This window comes from Poecilia reticulata, chromosome 4 (genome assembly GCF_904066995.2).
Source record: "Poecilia reticulata chromosome 4, P_reticulata-male-v2, whole genome shotgun sequence".
NCBI classification, from domain to species: Eukaryota; Metazoa; Chordata; class Actinopteri; order Cyprinodontiformes; family Poeciliidae; genus Poecilia; species Poecilia reticulata.
In genome coordinates, this window is record NC_088833.1 from 29,449,316 (window position 1) to 29,462,459 (window position 13,144).

At 39.2% G+C, this 13,144-nt stretch overlaps 2 long non-coding RNA genes across 2 annotated transcripts in view; one reads left to right on the forward strand and one right to left on the reverse strand.

Annotated features, from left to right (window-relative positions):
* The window catches only part of LOC103463974 (uncharacterized), a 69,859-nt gene that overhangs the window by 34,686 nt on the left and 22,029 nt on the right, over positions 1–13,144 (reverse strand). The gene's annotated exons all lie outside the window — the stretch shown is intronic.
* On the forward strand, positions 4,916–6,005 carry LOC145551319 (uncharacterized). The gene is made up of 3 exons (XR_014087130.1): positions 4,916–5,095; positions 5,267–5,614; positions 5,705–6,005. It is a non-coding gene; the product is annotated as an uncharacterized LOC145551319 (long non-coding RNA).

Consider the following 13,144-nt stretch of genomic DNA (forward strand, 5'->3'; position numbering starts at 1 on the left):
CCAAACCGTTCGTCCCCAAAACACAGTCGAATGAGTCAGAGCGGAAAGGCACGGTTTGCATATTCCGTCATGCGGGCAGTAAAGTAGCACAAGAGAGCAACAGAAAGTCTGCAGAGACCATTTTTCTCCCTGTGTGCCCTGGATAGTGTGATACCACTCAACAAAGTGTAAACAGGCAGATTAACGGGGTTCGCCACACCAAGATTCACAAGTTTGCTGTGAAGATGGGGAATGCCTTCCGTCCAACCGATGCACGATATGAATTTATCAGGGCTTACATAAAGAGAGACATGATCAAATTATCCCACCATGGACAACTGGAGAGAATATGAAAATAATTGTGCCGTTATATTCAATGGCAGCTTCCTCCCTTTTTTGGTCCCGTCTCACTTCTGATCAAAACTTTACTGCTACCTACCACTTCGGTGTCATAATTACTGAAAACAAAAGCTGATGTTTGCTTCTTCTGTTGAAGATTCCCAAGCAAACGGGTTCGAGCGAGCTGTCACACTCGCGCTCTTCGTCTCGTGGAGGAGATGGGGGGAAGGTTCTGCTGACATGCTGCATGGAGACGTTAACCTGGCCCACCGTCGTGGCCGTGCTGAAAGCTCCTGAATAAAAAGGAGGACACGATTGTCACAGCTTGTTTGCACTCTTTGCTTCTCTTGTCTGAGCCATAAGGCCCTCGCGGAGCAGAGGGGAGGGAAAAAAAATGCATGGGACTCTTCGGTGAAACGAAGGGATGTGAACACGCTTCACATCCCATTGTTCTGTTTGCTGGTGCTAATTTGGCTGCAGAATCCTCTAACATTTTTTTTTTCATCCCGCGGAACCTTAAGCTGCAGTCTGAGCAACAAACAACATCACAACCAGGTTGATTTTGTCGCTCTCAGTGGAGCATCGAGTGCGGTATTAACACAGCTGTGTGAAAAGCTGGCTGCCTTGCTCTTCCCTCTGGATAAACCTCTAAGCAAAAACACCACAGGCTATATGTGATGTGTGTGTCTGCTTAAGAGCTGAGTAAGTTTAATTACTGTGAATAAAGTGGTTGTATCATGTGGCCTAAAGGGAACACTGCAGCTTCAAGTCTAAATGTTTTTTCTATAATTACAGCTTTTAATGCGTTGAAACATCAAAATTAATGAAATATGTAACATCTTGTTCAAACAAGGTTCCCATTTGTGCCTCTGCCTGCCAGAATTGGCCATGTTTATCTTATAAATATCACTAATAGAGCACATTTAACAAACAACCGGAGATGCAGCAAGGTGGCAGGCAGGTAAATTAAAAAGAAATGCAGAGAATATGTAAGGTGCTAATAAAAGAAAGCAGCGTTCGAAGCCAATAAACCAGTAAAACGTGTGCAAGTCATCATGCTAATTAAGTCAGTGCACAGCGCTGGGAGAAATGATTTGCCTCCTTACTGAATTCTTTCGTTTTTCCTTTTTTTGTCACACTTAAATGATATATACAAAAAAACAATTACATTCAACTTTTTGAGGTCACAGGCAAATAAATAAAGACTGATGGAGGCCAAGGTAGAGAGAGCAGGGGTTGGTAGAGTACCCAGCCCTGGACATAAAAATTGTGATTTTTTTTTCTAGTTTAGCAGAATATAGACAGAGATTTGGAGACACTTGTAATGGAAACGCAGCTATTGTCAATTGTGACACAAACTGTAGCTGGAAAAAAAAAACACAAAAAAAAAAAACTAACAGGATAAATCTGAGTATTAAGTTTAAAACCTTCATCAAAATAAAAGCAAGGTTTCTGGCTGTAGGCTGGCAAAAAGAAAGTGAAGGGGGTCAACAGCTTGACCACAGCCAAACAAGACAACAACAATTTCTCTTTTCTTTTTTACTGAACTGAGTAAGCCGATATCCAGTCAAGCTAATCTGTTTTTAAGACAGTATTGTGAACGCTGAACTGCAGTCGTCTTCTACATATTGTATACATTTTCCAGTTTGTGTCAGGGGACGGGCGCCCGGACAAAGCTGTGGCCCCTGGCGCTCCATGTGGAGCACTCTGCTCAGTATGGCTCTCCCCCATCGCCCCTCCAGTCTTTCGGACGACCAACATCAGATAAAGGACACAACTGGGAGCATACACATGACTGATGTCAGAGATTTTTTGCACAATTCTTCAGTTTGCACCAAATTCTATAAGTTCTGTGTGTGCTCTTGAGCACCGTAATTAGAGAGATGAAATGGGGTCTGAGTGCCGGACAGAGCAGGAAGTGGAGCTAACGGAATAAAAAGAAATGACCTCAGGATAGTCAAGACGGAGAAGAAAGCACACATCTCTAACTGACCACTCATGCTCCATCAGAATCGTATTTTTTCCACTTCATGCTTGGTTTGCCGATGAACCTCACTCCCCCCAAACCCCCTCCCTCGTAAACAAAACACATATTTGCACAGAAAATTACATATACAAGGAGATATGCGCGTTACACTCAATCCTTTGGACACTGTGGCTTCTCCAAATGGAGCAAAACAACGAGCTTTATGTGCCGTTATGGACAGAGTGCACTTCGGCATGGCTAAGTGGTTTTAGAGGTGGGGGGGGGCGGTAGGGCCGGAGGTGGAGTCAGAATCTGTCTTGACATTTCTTTGCGCTTCTGCAGGGAAGAGAATTCAAAGACAGACGCGAATACGAACAGAGACAAGCTTTAAAGAGCATTAAACAAATACAGTTTGGAATTCAAACCAAAGGGTGTCACAAATGCGTTTCCTGAGACGACCGCGACGGGAGACTCTGGGAGAAAATTTTGATGCTTATTGGTTATAATACGGCCTCCTTGTTAAACAGTCTGTGATGCAGCTGGAACACATGGCACAACGACTGGAACAGAATTCCATCTGACATGTATATATTCCAACTACGATTTATAAATACCTAAATAAATGTTACGCCCTCCCGCACTACAGTTGTTGTTGCTTGGGAAATAAATGAAAGGAGACATTTGCCCTCTGTCTTCTCAGCACACAAAGAAAGGAGAGTTGTTAGTGGGTAGGTAAGCTTCCATCTAATATGGTAGGTTAGAGATAAAAGAAACCTGAAAGCCCAGATGGGAGAAAGTCTGCTCATTAAACTCAAATCCGTAAAAAGCTAAGTAAAGAAACAAAGTTCTGCACACGTGCGCCTTAAAATGAGCAACACACGCACACACGCATCCAGATTTTTCTCTCAGCTTAAGACAGTAGTCAAAGAGCCTGCGATGGGAAAAGGTCAATTAGCTCATTAGGGCCTATTCAGATAAAGGTGATTTCATGCTGTTGACGCGTAATATTCTCCCCCGCAACCCAACCTCTGATATGACAGAGCACTTACATACAGTAACATTTGCAATTTACACTCCAAAAGAACGTGAAACCTGCAGCTGAGCATGGCGGACAGATCAATGGACCGGTGATGTACCTGTAAAATAAGTGACTCTAGTGAATCGGAGACATTTACATTTTCAATTCTTTTTATTTTTTGTTGGTAGCCGTCTATGTCATGGAATTAGATACACCTCTCTGCTAAAATAATTGATAATGTTTTCATCACATAACTACAAACTTCAATGAATTTCCCTGGGATTTTATGTGGTAGACCAACACAAAGCAGCTATGTTTACATTGACTTTAAAATCTAGCAAATTGGAATTACGAAACGCAAAGCAAAAATCCACTTGATGGAAACAAGACAATTTTGAAAAAAAAAAAAAAAAAAGGTTTTTTGATAAGACGTTTTGCTGGGATAAGGAGACTTTTCGACCATATTGAAACTAATGTATTTCACAAAACTGCAATGGAAAGACTCTTTTCACATCACATGAGTCATTTAGAACTGGGCGGAATAGACGAAGACAGGAAGTGGTAGGAATATGATGGCGCTGCATGTTTATTAACGACTTATTACGTGAACAAACTTATTCACGTGTCATTTTAACTAGACGTGTGCCAATCGATCGGCCACCGATCATACCCAGGTGAAACAAAAGTATACTTTAGTATACTTCAAACATACTTAAATTTGTGAAAGTACACTTTAAGCATACTAAATAATAAGTGCACTACCTATAAGTATATCTGAAGTATATTAAAATACACTTGTACCAATTTTGAAATTAGAACTTTAATCACACTTAAACATAATTGTACCAAAATACAAAGAATACTTTAAGTGAACAAAATATGAATGAATATGTATGAATTTTTAAGTGCCTTAATAATCTTACTATTTATTAAAATTGCATACAATAAAAAAATTATAATCATGATGTAATTTTTAAGAAAGTATCCAATCAATTTCATATGTGTGATGTAAAACCTTATAATCAACGGCATTAGCTCCAGTTCATACTGCAGACCAGATCGTGGTGGTATTGCACACTTTCATTTGTTTAAAAAACGCCACAAAGAGAAGAAAAAACAATGCAGGGAAGATAACAGACGCTGTTCAAATTCGCCATTTTTACCCGCATAATATTGTCTTAAAAGTAGAGAAGGTCTTGACAATAGTTACTAATTTTGGTAAATTCAAGCTGGTGACATCCTAATCAGAGTTAGACGACAACACAACGGGACAACAACTGATGGAAATGAAATGTGTCACAAAAGGAGCCCGGGGGGACGAAGGCTGCTAAGTGTTGCTAGCTGGTGGTAAGTTTGCTTATTAATTATCTTCATTTAATTATAAACAGTGCAGTAAAAATATATAACTTACGTTAGTTTCATAAATAATTATTTTATCAATTTTATTGTGACTTGTATGATTATTACAATAGGAATAATTCAGCTTCATGTTCTAACTGCATGGAGGTTGTTTGTTGCGACTTACACTTTAATTCATAAACTAACCTGGTTTTAATTAAGCTCCAGAAGACAGAGAGACTTTGATATTATGAGGTGGTTGTTGTTCTAACTCGTTCATCAATGATTTTATCTTCAACATATGTTTGCAATCTAATTAAGCAAATGAAGATGAAAGAGGAAGCCAGAGAAATCAGGTGTTAGAAAACCTAAAGACTTTCTGTCTCAGAAGAGGCTCTGGCTCCACCAGATCACCAACCATCTCTGAGGATGAACCTTCACATCGTCTTCATGATGTAAGTTTGTTTTTTCAATGAGGAGCTAGCTACATTTTCAACAACAAAAACTGCTGTGTTACCAACACCAAGTGCTTAATAAACAATATTTGATTTAAAGGTAACTGGAAAGAATTTTTCTCCTTGTTAAACATTTCTCTTACATACATTTTATTTGTTGTTGACTTTCAGGGCCCTGTGATGGACTGGTGACCTGTCCAGGGTGAACCCTGCCTCTCATCTGATGGCTGCTGGAGATGGGCACCACCAGCCCCCCTCACTACACTGCAGGGATCAGTGTGTTCAGATCATGGATGGAAAGATTTTAAGGTAGTTTGTCTCCTTAAGTCCACACTTAAAACAGCTTCATAGTTAATGCCAACATCAACTGACTATGACATTCCTGACTATTTTTTTCCGACTTCTAACATAAACAGACAAAGACACCCAGAAATGTTTTTCCACCCCAGGCATCCGGTCCCAATCATCATCAGTTCTTATGATGTCACATACATGGCGAGTCCACAACGTCTTAAAATTGTAAGTATTATTTTTTTATTTGCCATTTTTCTGTTCTCTTTAAATACAAATACTTTCTCTGTTTAATTGCTCTATTGTTCTTTTTTGTAGGTTTCTGTAAGGTGCAGTGAACGGGAATGTTCTGTCGTTGATCCTCACTTTCATGTTTTATTGTCACACTTAAATTTTCATGTTCATGTGTTCACTTTTGACCTGAAAACTTATCATTTGTGTTAAGTTTATAATGTTTTCATTAAAATTAGACTGTTTTACAATGTCTGTAATAAAACAATATTTGAATTACCTTGAACATCTTGTGTAATTAATCTTCCCATGTAATTTTAGCCTAAAACAATGTAAGTACTGTAGTGTAGTTATGCATGTCATTTACAAAATAGGCACGTAGGAATAAAGACTTTCACAAGTAATTGAAATTGTAGTTTATTATCATTAGCATTAAATCAAAAAGAAAGTGTAAGTGTAATTTAAATACATTACTATTAATAGTATATTTAAAATATATTTGAAGTATATTAAATATTTAAATATATTTTTAATATAATTCTGAGAGAATTATTACATTCAAAATATAATAATTTTATCAAAATAATAAGGCTCTGAAATATAATTTTAAAAAGTATACTTAAAGTACACTAAGTACACTTGAAGTTGTTCCAAAAAAGTACGTATAGTATACTGAAATATACAATTAGTTGTAATTTAATACTATTTAAATACTACTTAAGTATACTAAGCACAAAATTAGTTGTTCCAAAATAGTACAGTTTAAGTACATCGATAAAGTATGTTAAAATACTAAAGTATACTAAAGTATGTTAAAATTTAGTACAATAAAGTATACTTTTTTTTCACCTGGGTAATCGGCTGATTTCCGTGAAAAAGTGTATGATCGGTGATCGCCTATCACGGTCTTTTGTTGCCAATCACACAAACTGATCACCTGCATCTCATTTTGCAGCCTGCCTGTGCAGCTGGTCTCCTCTTTCCTTCATGCGCAGCAACAAATTCTAAGCGATGTGGAACAATAACGCACTGAGTGAATGGGGAAGTTTGCGTGTTGCGGCGGAAAACTGAAGCACGTCAAAATGCATCAACACGACGAATCTAATATGGCATAAAAACAATGCAATACTTGAGGAGTTTGGCTACATCAAGGCTCACTGCAGTAAAAAAGACATATAGAGGATCAGATAGCAGGTAAAGCAGCGCACAGCTACAAACACTCACCCAGATTAGCATGACGGTCAGAAAGCTAAACAATTAACCCGCAAAATTATTGAAGTCTTCGAGCTGCGATGTAAGACGCCGATTCTGCTCTCGCTGTTGAACCGCTGCTACGCGCTACAGGTAGTAATATTTCACAGATGGAGCGCCGCTTCTGCTCCACCTGGTAGTGACTCTCACACTGAACCTCTGTTTAAAGCTGCAGCATCTAACTTAAAAAATACATTTTACATACGTATTAAAATTTTCTTTGTCCTAACATGAGACAGATAATCTCTAAAAAAAAATAATCGATCTCCTCCCCGTTCTGCATAATTACTCCGCTCAGTCAGAAACAGCCACTCAGAACTAGCAGTAATCAGCTAACCGCCATGCTATCAGGAAGTTTTCATTCAGTAACTTTGGATTGTTTATTGTAATGGATCCTGTATTTGCCTTAGAATGTAAAAGTAAATGTAAAGTTTTATACTTGAATTTTTTGGCAATGTTGAGAGGTTTTATTTTGGCTCTTTGCATTATTTAGCCTCTTCAGAGCCTTTGTATGTTTTCAGCCTGTTGAAGATAGTATTACAGATAGCAGTACAATTTGCACAATGCCTGTTTTTTTCTTGGAAAAAGTTATTAAAAACAAATTTTGTCTAAATTAAGGTGAATTCATGGTTCTTTTATCCACATAATGTAACCGGTAGTGCTTTTGATAAAAAAATAATAATTATGTGATCGTATCGGTGATCGGCCCTCATGGGTGATCGGAATCGGTATCGATTCAGGAAAAAACCTGAAAAGAAAACAACACTATGAATTGCATCTGTGCTCCCAACTAAATACTCATATAAAACTTTAATTGAATAAGCTCAGTTGTCAGCATGCACAGACCAGAAAAAATATCTAAGTAACAGAAGCATGGCCGCTGAAATCCACAGCTCAGCCCCTCAGCGGCTTCTAACACACCAGGAATAAATCATGGCAAGGTGAAGAAAGGAAAAAAAAAAACAAAAAAACACAAACACACACACACAATTGGAAAAAATACCTGCTGGCACAGGCTGCAGAGAGGTCAGCTCATTGATACTGCAGGACTGTCAGCTGTGTTCTTTTTGAAACAAGTCCACTCCCTAGGGTCACTAAAAGGTAGCCACTGCCTGTCCAGACAGTTTCACGTTTTTCACTCCAATGCAGCCAACACTGATGCACTCACATTAATGGCAATGAGGAAATGTTGCGCTGCATACCACTGCATGTATATACACAGACTACAAATAGTATTGGACCCCTTGGATTTGTTAGCCTTTTTTATTGCTTTCACAAATCATTCATGATCAACAAAATTAGGTTTTTTTAAACATAAAATATGTACAAAAATCATCAGTATTTCTGCTTCCATTACAGCATGAGGACAAATAAACACTTCAACAAATCAGAGCAAAGGTTATTAAAAAGCCAAAGTCAGGGGATGGATACAAAAAAATCTACGACCCTAAAGTTGAATCCATAAAGAAATGGAAGTATACCAGGTTTCCATGGCTGCACTGAAAGAAATACAAAATTGAGCAGCTGAGACGGAGAGACTCTACAGACAACTGTTGCCTTGTCAAAGCTGTGCAGAAGATCTGCAATGAGGAAGATTAAGGCTGAACTCAAGACTCCATGGTCACGTGAAAGAAAGTTAGTGGGTTTGATGAAACCAAAATGGAGCCTTCTGGCCATCAGACAAGATATTACACTACAGCTGTCACTAATCTTACATTTGAGGCAGCCATATTGGATTGAGATTTGAAGGAGTTTGGTCCAATTTCTGACTTTTGAGGCACTTTTGCCTCGATCATTCTGACTTTGTGAAGGTCTAGCCTGATAAAAAGTCACTTTGCTTCGAATAGAGGGTCTGGCTATTGAGAAACAATTGCTTGCTGGAGTTGTGGACTCTGTCAAAGTTTTAAATGACTAAATCTGATTTTATTCCATCGCTAACCCTTGGTCGTGACATATGTAATGCACCAGCTCAACCATGAAGGAAGCTAAGCCATACATAGCTTCAGAGCTCAACTCAAAGTTAAAGTTTACCCTAAATTGAATGCGCTGTAACCAGCCATCCCACACTGGGAAGAGAGAAGGTAAATAACATTTTTGCCAGCAATAAAATGTCTTCAACATTGCTTTTGCTCTGACTTTAATTGCTCAATATTTGGAAGGTTGGACAACATAGACTGAACAGCTTCGTTCACTTCCTCCGCTGCCATTGCTGAAATTAGTCAGATTGCATTTCTAAAACGGAGCAGAAAGTCGACATCATTGTTCACAACTCTGTTCACTGATTGGCCCAGTTGAAATTCAGTCTGAAAAATCAAACTTAATGGGAGAAAATTCAGACAGAGAAATGAGAATCAAATGGAATTGCAAAGGAAGGCTAGCGTAACACGGCAAACAAACGGCACTGTTTTTTCAGCTGCTTGTATAGGATTTCTTCAATTACTATATCAACCTAATGACCACATCGTACAAAAAGCGTTAAATCAAGAACTTCACTTTTAGCCACATTCAGACTGAAGCCTTAAGTGACCCAAATCCAATTTATTTTGCCCTTCTGTGACCTGTACCTGATCTTTTTATGACAATCTAAACAAAAAACATTGTATTTTTATAGATGCAACCCAGTAAAGTTGGTTATATGGTCCTAAAGCCAATCTGCATCTGATCTTTTCAAATCTGACCTGAACAGCCAAGTTACATTCATCCGACATGATCGTCATTGATACTTGACAAACGTCACAATTTTGTGTCCAGAAACCACAACCATGATGGATGATGATGAGGATTAAGTTCTAAATGTGTTGACTCCAGTTGGACAATGGCTTTAAAATCCCAAGGTATACTAAACCATTAGCATTCATGTTTACTTCCGGGAAAACACTGAGCATGCTCGCTACGTGTGACATTATTGCGCCCTCTACTGTGCATGTGGAACTCTTTCAGGTCGTTTATAGTTCACACTGGAGATCACATACAAGTTGCATATATTTAGAAATGTGAACGACCTGGCAAAAAATAAATCAATCAGATTTCACAAAAAATAAAAATTGGAATTGAAGACTAAGGCCTGCCATGTGAACATTGCTTGACTCATCCTCATCCATGACGGACCAGTGAGGCGGTAGTTGTTGCAAGCGGTTTGAGAACCATAATTCATACAATGTATGACCTTTTTCCCCTCTTGAACAGCTTTTCAATTCTTTGTCTGAAAGCAAATAATGGGTCGAATACCACTCACTTTTTAAACTGACTTCCAGAATTACAGTACTAACAAGTGCAACGAATTCCCAACGCTAAAACAGGCTTCTGCTGCTCCACTGTTCTGAGGTGCGGATGAGCTAATCCTAATATAGATGTTGTTGTGCTACTGCTATGGGATTTAACACTAACGCAGGCAGCCAGCCCCGCTCCATCACACCGTCTGCCTCTAATGAACAGTGAAACGCTCCATTGACCAGCGGAGGGGAGGGCACCGGTTTGAGATCGCAGCAGTTCTGTCGACAACGCTGATGATCATTGCGCTTAAATCCAACTAATTAGCCGCGTGCATGCCCGCCGAATTCGATGCTGGTTTCAGACATGCAACGGCAAACACTGAGCTGGTGGTTCTAAACGTGGAGTCAAGTGCATATAAAAAATAAAAAAAAGGAGAGAGAGAGAAAGAGAGAGAGATTTCTCCCCCAAAGGCTATGGTGGCTGTGTTCATGGCACCCAATATAAGTTAAAGATGTTCACATGCTTATGAGAGAGGGCGGGGAGTGTAATTTAAATTCTGTTGACATTTACTGTCAGTGTGTATTAATTCAGAAGCAATCTTTTGCTGCACAGGGCTTACTCAGCACCAGCAGGCCGCGGGCTCCGGAGAAAGACGCGCTTCCCCCTGTACTGTAACTCCTAGCAGATTCCCCTCAGACGGATGCTACGATCAGAAAGGCACAGACCTCCCCCTCCCCCACCGCCCCAAATCCATAGGTCACGACAGGGAAAACGGAGGGATACAGCCTGGTGGAATGTCATATATACAGGTTATGTCCTCTAAGCGTAGAGACACCTTCAGACTGCGTTTTTTGCCGTCCGTCATCGTCTCGTGCTACAGCAGACGAGGTTCCAGTCTTATGTTCCGCTTACAGAAAAGTCTGGTTTTCCACCATTCCTACCTCTGCTCAGACTTGAAACTATAATTGGGCAAAGCACCAGAAACTTCCTGGGGGTAAAACTAACAGAAAAACACATTTTATCAAAGAGCAGCTTTGTGCTCTTTGACTACTGTTGCAATTCATGTAGAAAGGGTTTCAAAAAAAAAAAAAAAAGATGCTCAATGAGATCTGACCTGATTTAATTCCTTAACACATACACAGAGCAGATAAACAGCACCAGCTCCTCACTTACTATTCTATTTTATTTATTTAGGTTATTTTTTTGCAAAGCTTTTCTTTGATTCATATTCATGTTTTTTTTTTTTTTTTTTTTTTACTTTGATAAACCAAAAAAATCCACATGAGGTTCATGGGGTCTTTAAAGCCTAATTTAGCATGTACGGATGCACGGCTAACCCTTGAAATAAAGCGCAGTGGACAAGGCGTGTGCTGGCTCTGGCTTCTAGCAATGACACAACCTTGAGTGAATAATGCAGCGCCAATCAGCCCATGATTTGGGGCTAAAGCCTGGAAGGGGGTTAAAAAAAAATATATATATCCAACCCATTAAACGTAACAGAGAACAATTTACTTATTTACACACAGCTTATAAATAACTGAGCTGAATTAATAGAAACAATGTGTCACGTAGGTTTAGAAATAGAGACTTCTTGGGGGGTGGAGGGGTCCTCGTAAAAATTATCTGATCTCTGTTTAAGCTTTTTTTTATGCCATTAAAACACTAAAATATTAACAGCAGGTTGCTTTCAGGAGCATTTCAAGCTCATTCTAATAACCAAACTATCAGGGTTCTAAACAAAACGGAGGGAAAAGGCAGATTTTTCTGTCTGCTGGTGGATTGTGACCTAAATGGAGGATTAAACTGTGTATAACAGAGCCTTTAACTGCCTGTGCTGGAGCTGTGACAGGTCCTTGGGAGATACACAGAGACTGCTTGCAACACATGTCATATATCATAGCTTCAATCTGTACCCCAACTAGTACCTGCGAGCTACAAATGTGCACTTCTCCTGTCATTTCTGCAGAGACAGAGGAGAGGGGAGAAAATAGAGGTTGGGGGGGTTGTGAGCTTTAAAAAACAACAAGTAGCTTTGCATTGTTTGTTATCGTCTAGCCTACAGTGTTTGAATGTGGGAGAAAAGGAGCGTTGCGACTTAAAAACATAACCATGCAGAGCTTCTTTTTTCTCTCCCTCTCTCCCTCTGAACAGAATGACGCCTCTGGACTATGTCTTCATCATGAACGCTTGCTTAGATGCAATTATAGTTGCGAGGAATAACCCCTAGCAGCCATGTTGACGGGCCTAATTGGTTTTACAGATTTAGAAACATTGCAGCTGCGAGCCTGTACGCCACAAATTAGTTCAAAGACGATTCAGGGACACAAACGCGGCGCTCTAATGTGATTATTCGCTCTGCAAAGATGTTTTCTTAAAGAGCAATTTTGCAGCTTATTTGCAAACAGAGATGGAAATTAGCATCAGGTTTCTGGAGACGTCCACAGGCTCCTTGATAAAATCTCAGTCATTTCTCAGACAATCCTCGAAACATTAAGTTTGCAGCTAAACGCTATAATCCAACCCACTGGCATGTTGAATGCTGATTTCTTGTTATATTTTGCAAATGGTAGGTGTGTGTGTACATGTTGCATTCATGTCTGAGGCACTGTTTTAAAGCATGAGAGGTGCAATATTAAAAATAATGTTTAAAAAAATCTGGCCCACGATCAGGTAATATCCGATCCGAGCCAATTGTCTGGTAACCTCTGGATCCCAAAGATAGATCCCATCATTGACTGCCTCGACTGTTTTACTAAAGATCTCTGCAAATGGAGAAATCAGACAAGAGTGGCTGCAAATTATAAAAATTTGCCATTTATTTACAGGAATTATAGCATATATGTATAACATCAAAAAGTTTGGACTGACAACCTGTGGGATGATGACAATGGGGGGATATTTAATTACCATTTTCATCTAAATTTTTGTGTGCTCTGTGCAGTTTCCACCCGGGTCGTGGGTTCATTCCCCACACCAGGAAAACATTTTTAACAACTGAAAGAACTGACATAATTCTAAGTATATCAGAGTCAATTTAATCCAAGAAAAACTAAGCAAAATGCT